The following is an 8858-nucleotide window of genomic DNA, read 5'->3' on the forward strand; positions in this document are numbered from 1 at the left end:
ACCGTTGCAGCTACCTAATACTTGCCACCTGCGCACGGACATAGCTAGTCCTTTATTAAAGATGCAGAGACGGCAAGCTAAGGGCCAATTAATTAGATGGAAATAAGATCTAAGATATCTGGCGGCAAAGGAAGTTAGTACTGCCCTTTACGAACAAAGGACGCAATACTAAGCAAGGTCGCAAGTGCACGAGATCGGACCTGTCCTTAAAAGCTTCCTATTTTAGCTTAGCTTTATCCTCTTTTAAGTCTTCTAGATTATATTAGCAGCAGCTTTAGAGGCACTCCGTAAAGAACTGCCGCATAAAACGACAGTAGGCCAAAATAGATAGACGTATTGAGACCCAGCAGTAGTAGAAGATGAAGATTCCGTGCTCTCTTAGGGAGACCCCCCCTTAGGCGTCAAGAAGCAGGTGCCTTCCGTTAGGGACGTGGCTGTACAGGTAGACTAGCCGCAGCAGTTACCTATTAAAGTACCGCTAGGACAGCCATCTGGGACGCCCTCTGTTAAGACTGCGGCTATGCAAGCAGACCTACCGCAGCGTTCGCCCGTAACACCTAGGACCGATACCCCTCAGTAAACAAAGGATAAGAGCCGTAAGGACCACATATAAGCTCCCGAGGAAGCTCTAGATGCATCACCCAATAACTAGCAGTTAATAACTTAAGATAGGATCTACTTTGTAACCCAGCCTATGCTAGCCCCAGAAACTATTAGAACTCCGTACTTTATAGGACAGGACGTGTTATAGTTTATTGAGCAGTACGAACGACTATGCGCCTAATATCACGTCACGAGCAAGGAAAAGCACTAGGGCCTTTTAGAGTACTACGATTACTAAATAGGGATATAGATCCAAAGCCTGCCTAAATTTACAGCCGGCGATTGGACGGAGCTTATAAGAAAGCTTAGGGCAGAATACTAAGGAAGTAACCATTTTCGATAGATGGAAACGGTAGAATTCTTAGAAGCCTATGTATGGCAGTATAGGGGCAATCCGCCAAGCAATATACGCGAGTACTGTAGGCAGTTTACACTGATCTCCTAAAGGGTTACGGAGGCAGGCAATCTAGGGAACGCTCAGCAAGGGTACTGGTTTGTAAAAGGACTTCCGCTTAAATATCAAAAATATACTATAGCCAAAACGGGAGCTAATCCTAATAGATAAGAGTCCTTTAACTTCTATTAGCTATAAAGAGCCGTAAAGAATAGGCTTAGTTTATATAAGGGCGCAGATCGTCTATTAAAAATGGACCCTAAGGAGCAGAACCTTTGTTAGCTAGTTAAACAATTCCGTAATTAGCAGCCGGTTCAAAGGGATGAGGTTAACCGCAGGAGAGAAGGAAGGCTTTTAGACCTAGCTAAACTAGGTATACGCGGAGGAGCCCTAATACAGCAGCAGTTACCAACTACGGATTAGGCTATAGTTTAAAGCCTAGTATAAGGATACAGCCCAGCACCAGGATACGAAAACTGGCAGAATAGCACCCGACCTCTGTAAGACTCTCAATATCCGCAAGGCTGTCAATATCCGCAAGATTCTACTACCTTTGGACGGTCGCAGTAGGACGCATAGGGTTAGCAAGGTGCGCAAGGACAAGGCTAGCAGACCTATTTTAGGTGCGGAGGGAGTCACTATTTCACCGAGCACGAATATTAAGGCCTAAAGGATCTTATTTAGCAAGGATTTGTATATCTATCTAATCGAGGAAGACTAGTAGCTAGGGCGCGCGATCGACCTGGACCTGAACTTCCGTGGCTCGGCGATGAAGGACGGCTAGAGGGTATTAAGAACTAGCTCCGTACGTACTAAGGAACTAACCCAGATAGGCTAAGGAAAGAACAGACGCAGCAACCGGCTTTCCATGACGGAGTAGTGCTGAAGAACAGTGACATACGTACGAACTGGAAGGACTACTATTAAGTACGGCCTGCGGACTCAACAATAACGCCTAGCTAGCAACGTCCGCAGACCTTTAGAGACAGCCATATAACCAGGACAGCCGTTAAGCCGCAGGCTCCGCCGCAGGAGAAGAATATATAACCAGGAGATGCACGACCAGGAGATTACATCCAGATTAGGTTACGGCCTGCGGATAAGACAGCTAAAGCTAGGAAGAAGAATAAATCGTCTAATCCTTAGAGACGGTCTTAGAGACAGACGCTTGACTAGGTCAGCCATTAACCGCAGGCTCCGCAGCAGGCTCCGCAGCAGGTATAGAATGTTTAACTAGGGGACAGTCAAGTTCTAAGGTGGGGGAGGGGACGCAGGTAACGACCGTATAAAAGATTTCTATTTGTCTGCTTATTTACTATATTTCCTAAAGCTCCTTTCTTGTTTACTTTCTTAATCGCGACGCGTCAGGATGCGTCAGTTGCGACAACCTGCAGAGATATCAGTTTAGCTCACCGCCTGTTACCGAGCCAATAGCGATTTTCTATCCCCGGGATAGAAAATCCTAATTGGTCCATTCAGCAATAGAGCCGGCAGAACTCTACACCGCCCCTGGAATTCGATAATGCAGCCGCACAATGAAAACGGATACCAAAAAGCCTTAATTGATTGCACGGATATAGAGCCGATTGTACAATACAGAGCCAGATGCAGAGCTGTACGCAGAGCTGTACGCAGAGCCTTAATCGAACAGCTATACGGAAGCCTTGGTCTTAAATGACTGCACAGAAGCTACGGTCAGTCGAAGCAGCGAATCAAGCTAGAGCTTCGATATCAGCACGTCGCCATCACTGAATCGAATCAGTCGAATGTCATCAAATTAGAGCCTTCGGCCGGGCCGACCTTGTTCCTTATTCAAACGACAGCTGATCGCAGCACGACTGCCACTGCCATCCAAATTCAGCACTGCGCCAGCTGCACGGTAAGAACGGACACCGCGACAAGGAAGGGACTTATGCAAAGGCAGCAGCACGATATTAGTGACAAAGCACCGTGTACCCAAGCCATCTTTATGCGACTGAAGACAGTACCAAGCCGTGTCTAGCTGAGCTAGTAAAGGGCCTTGTCGAGGATTACAAGGGAAACAGGAATTGGACGTACAGGAGCCGGCACTTCTTAGGGATTATCTTAACGAAAGGACTGTATTGCGGACACAAGGGCAAGAGATATGCGATAGAGGTAGTCACAGCAACCGAGAAGCTGCTACTGGATGGATCTAAATAAAGCGCGGAGTCAGCAGGACAACAACAAAAAGACTAGAAGCAGAAGACAATCTTAAGAGAGTTCTTAAGCCGGAAGAAGATCAAGGATACGCAAGCGTACTGCTAGCAGCAGGGCCTACAGCAGCAGCCGCAAAAGCCTAAGGATATGCCGAAAGAGTTAAGCAAGGACAGCCTAAAAAGGGAAGAAAGCAGCTATAAAAGACGTCCTAGGAAAGCAACGGGCCCGCGAAAATAGTCTACTGGAAGCTGCCGTTTATGCTCACGAGGAAGGAAGTCTTAAGACAGGTCTCTGGATTGGACGTCTAGAGGATGCCGAGAGCCTTAATTATACGATGCGAAGCCTTAATCGACTGCATGGATGCAGAGCTTTAACCAAACGACTGCACAGCCAGAGTCTTGATCGGTTATCCGCAGATACAGAGCCTATGGATGCAGAGCCTAAGTCGTACGTGCAGCAGAAGACACCTTGAGTTAAGCCAGAGCCTCAGTTAAATCTTAATCAATCGGACGCCGCCTCTATAGTCAAGTCGGATTAAACAGAGCCTTCGGTCGGGCCGACCTAATACCCTATTTAAACGTCAGTTAATCATACGTCGTTACAGTCAAATCGGATCAGTCACCGTCGCCGTCAGATGTCTTTAATCGGCAGTCAAAGATACATCACTGCAGGCACGCAGGCACTAGACCTAATCAGGAAACCAGTACGCCGCCAGAAGAACGGCCAATTAACGTTTTGGAGCCTCTGCGAGAGCCTCTTCCCTTAACTACCCACCCCCGTATCGTCTTTCTTACAGACATAAATACGGAGCTTTACACAAAGTCTCACACGGAGCCTACGGATATAGAGCATACATGTACAGAGCCTTAATTGGACAACAGTACGGCAGCTTAACTGGACGCCTATAGATGCAAAGCCCTGATCGAACAGCAGATGCGGAGCCTTAACCAATCAGACGTCTACACGGAAGCTTTGATCAACTATCTACGGGTGCAAAGCCACAGTCGCACATGCAGCAGAAGACACCTTAAGTTAAGCCAGGGCCTCATTAGATCTCGATCAGCTAAACGCCGTCTCCGCATTTAAATCAGGACAATCAGAGCCTGCAACCGGGCCGACTTTCTACCTTAATCGAACGACCGAACGATTAGTTACAGCACGTCGTCGCCGACCAACTAGACAGTCTTCGGCTAGCAGTCAACGCAGACATATAGGCACGCACGCAGACACGGACGCAGAATATGCAATGCAGAGCTATTGATGCACGGCCAGATGCACAGCCAGACGCACAGCTAGACGCATAGCTAGATACAGGGCCTAATACAAAGTCACGGGCAGAGCCTTAACTGAGAAGCTGCGTACGATACAGACCGATGTAGAGCTAGATGCAGAGTTTTGATATTAAATGACTAGCTAAACGATTAAATCAATCCAGAGCCTCTGCTACCTTAATCTACTGCCCTGCCGCCACCGCTGCTGCCGCCACTATTCCGTCCAGCTATTTCATCCTTGCTGTCTCGACCGACTGCTCCGTCTCTACTGTTCTAGATCTGTACCGCTGCTGGATCTATTATACCGTCCAACTGTTCCGGCCGACCTATTCTAGGCCTAATGCTATTTTGACTGTTCTACTGCTGCTCTCCCAACCGCCATACCCTACCGTTTCGATCGCCCCGCCGCCGCTGTTCCGACTAGCCGCCTCCGACCGACTGCTATCGACCACTACCATTGACCGTTCTGTCACTGCTGCTACTGCTGCTACTGCTACTGCTGTATCAACCGACTGCTATCGACCGTCTACTATCGACCGTCTGCCGCTACCGAGATTTCTACTACTAAAAGTTCTACCGCCGAATGTCCTGCTACTTACTAACTGTTACCGAGTTCTTCTACCGAGTGTTCTACCGCCGACTATTCTATCTTATTTTACCGCGCTACCTGTCTGCTTTTATTACTGTTTATAACACTGTTACTGTTACTGCCGTTACTGCTCTTACTGCTGCCGTTATTTCTGGTTTACTGCTGTCCTAGTTGCTACTAGTAAGAAGATCGGATATTAGCTATGGGTAACGGAAGGACACCGTAGAACAGTTCTATAGGAAGGCTGAGGATATAGTTACCCGCGTTCGTTTAGGGATATGCTTTCCTTTATCTATTCTGCTTTTACTATACTATCGTTTTGCTATTCTTTTATATTATAAAACGCTAGGGGACAACGTTCTTAGTGGGGGAGGTATGTAGTGGTATAGATTAGACGTCGCCTACTGTCTTGGCATTTTCCTATATTTATAGAGCCTTTGGCTTCCTTCCTTCTTCCCTCTATTATATACATATATATCACGACTCTACCAGTTACCGGAAATACACTCTTTTCTTTCTTTCTTACTGACTGTTTTACCGACTGATTACGACTAACCGACTGACCGACCGACAGACAGACAGACAGCACTGTGACTTTCCCATCTTAGAGAGGTCGTACCCTCCCACAGTATAACAATAACTTACTAACTAGCTCGTTAGATCGTAGGAGATTATATAAGAATTACCTCCTTACCATTATTATTATAACCTTAGATAATAAGCCTTAATTTTTTAAATAGGGCGTTAATAGCTTTGCCTTTAATCTTATTAACTATTCTTAACTTAAAGATACGGACTTTATTAAACTTAGTAGGGTTATACTTCTTAAATTTAAAGACTCCTTTTACAATAAGACCATTAATCTCCTACTTATTAGATGCTTGGAAAGGAGCTCTAAGAGTTATAATATAACCTTCCTTTTAAAGCTGTTTTACAAGCTTAAAGTTAGCCTTCTCTTTAGCTGTTATAAAGGCCATTAATAACTTAACTCTATTCTTAATAGCAGCAACGAATTGCTCTTTAAAATTAATAAGATATTAGCGATTTTATAATCCTTTTAGGCGACCTCTACCGCGTTATAGTTGCGGCACCTTTACTATAATTATATTAGAATTATAGTCGCCTTCTAGAGTATATTAATTATAGTTCTCCTTTAGGGCATCCTATAAAGGCTTAGAACTATTATCTTTATAGTAAGGCTTAATAATAGTTAAACGGAATTAAGTGGATCTGTAAGGCATTTAAATAGTATAAGTTTAACCATTAATTATAATAAGTTAATATGGGCCTAGCCACCCTCCCTTTTTACGCTATACGCGTACCTTAGACTAGAGTGGCAGATTAAGCATAATTAAGGTATTTAGGCCATTTCTTATTCCTAGTACGTTATTAACCTAATATATGGCATAGAGACATCACACCTCCTTTATTACCTTATAAATAGCCTTAGCTTATTATATAACGGAGGGAAATAGTAGAGAATTATTAGTTATTTAAGGGTAGGCGCTAAAGACTAGCAATGTAGGTATAAGTCTATCCGGGCTAGCGGAATTATTAATAGCTTTAACAGCCATTTATAAGATAAGTTTTTCGCTAGCGTCCTCTAGTTCTAAAGAGATAATCTTATATACGCGGCGTAATAGTATATAATATCGCTTCACTTTTCTAATACTATTATATACCTTAATAGGGACTTCCTTAACCTTAATTACTATTACCTTTATCTATTATTAAAACTCTATAGATAAGAAGTTCTTTTTTACGTTATAGACGATTTAATTAGGGGGTTCCTAGGTAAACATTAATTTAGTATAATTAAAGGGTATCTTATGCATTCCTAGCTAATATATCCTTTAAGAAACATATGGCTTAGAAGGAGGTTAAGAAGTTAATAACTTAGAGTACTAGCTTGCCGCTAAAATATATAACGTTAACAATAATATAAAAGTTAAAGTCGTAGTTATCTTTAAGGGTAAACTTAAATCGGCTAGGGGACTTTTAGTTTATTTAGTAGTAATAGCAGTACTTTATAAGATATTTAATTGCCTTAATTTTAACCTTATAGCCTACTTACTAGAGAACTCTAAGTAATTAATAAACTAATAGGTAACTAAAACAATAGTATAGTTAGCGTAACTCTAACTTAGTTAAATGGCTTTAAGCCACACTCTTTTCTGGTTATTAAAGAAGTAACTAAGGGTAATCCTACTTGCGTATAATAGGCACCTAATTATCTCCCTATACGAGTATATTTTTAAAATTATTAAGCTTAATGCCTAATTTATCTATATCCTTAATATAGAATAGAAACGGAGTATTTATAGGAATAATATAGAAAGTAATGTATCCTAAGGGGGTTTAGACCCTAATTATGCTAAAAAAGATTATAGTACCTTTACTAAAACAAATTATATAATAGCCTGCCGTTAATTAGTTAATTTAAACAGAGCTATTAAGCTACTAGAGAGCTTAAACTTAGGGTTCTCCTACTATAGATACTCCTATAGCTCCTATATCCGGTATAATACTATAAAAGACGTTCGCTAAATATCTATTATTAAAGGAAAACGCGGAACTCTCTTTTAGCTTATTAAAGATATCTAACTTCGTGATAGAATAGAGCATGGATTAATTATTAAGAACAGCGACGGTTTATATACTATTTACCTTACCATACTTAGTAAAGTATTAGTTAGGAGAATAGTCCTTAATTTTTATATCTATAAAGAGCTATTTAACCTTATTAACCTCACCCTTAAGATCTTCTACGCCTTTGTATTAAACTAAAAAGCTTTAAAAGTAGGCTATAGTAACCTTACAATTTCTAACGTTTATTATATACCTCCTTTTGCTTATTAAGAGAATGCCTAGTTAACTAGCAATTTAGCTTCTTACAAACATAGCACTTCTTCTAGCAATTACTTTAAAATAAACCTTTATAAGGACCTCTACGATTACCTTATAGTTAACATTAATTATACCCTTTGCCGTATTCCCTACTACGGCCGCTATATATTTAGTTAGTTTAGTTGTGATTATATTAGTTAGGAATACTTAGTTAAGTAGGGTTTTTGGTATAGAACTATTAAGATTCTTATATTCGTATTGTAGTACCTATAGTAGAGCGTAGCTTGGTATATACTTCTTTAAATATATTTATAGGTTTATATAGCGCTAAATTGCACTTAGGAACGCTATAGCAGGCTAAGATAACCTAGTCCCTTAAACTATTCTTATTTTAGTAAGTTTTGGTAAGGCTACGTTAGATTTTCTAGAGTTTATTAAAAAGTAGTTAAAGGCACTCTAAATAAGTCTTTGTTAAGTTAAAAGCGATAACTCTTTAAAATATAGTCTCCCGCTATTTAGATATATAAAGTTAGTAGTTTTTATTAGTCTTAAAGTAGGCTTTAGTAAGCTAAAGCATTATATTAAAGCTATAGTTTTTACACGTAATATAGTTATAATAAAATATCGCCGCCCGTCCCTTTAACATAACCAAGAAAGCACAATAAAACTAATAGCATTAGATTTTAACCTTACTATAGTAGTTATAAAAGACCTATAGTTTTGTTTTAAGCATATTATATAGTTCCCCTTTAAACTTCTTCTCTTCGTCTAAATATACCTTTATTAGATTCGTGACTTCTTATAATAGAGGCTTACCGGTTAGCTAAAGTAGAGAAGTTAGAGGCGGCGGAGGTAGGGGAAGAGTACCTCTGTTACGGACGCTTTAAGTACAATGTTACGACTACTAGGAGAGGAGTTAGAAGAAGCTAGTTGGTTAATATAAGTACGGTTTAGGATAGAACCCGTGGAACTATAT

This window comes from Cenococcum geophilum, assembly GCF_001692895.1.
Source record: "Cenococcum geophilum 1.58 unplaced genomic scaffold K441scaffold_67, whole genome shotgun sequence".
Lineage (NCBI taxonomy): Eukaryota > Fungi > Ascomycota > Dothideomycetes > Gloniales > Gloniaceae > Cenococcum > Cenococcum geophilum.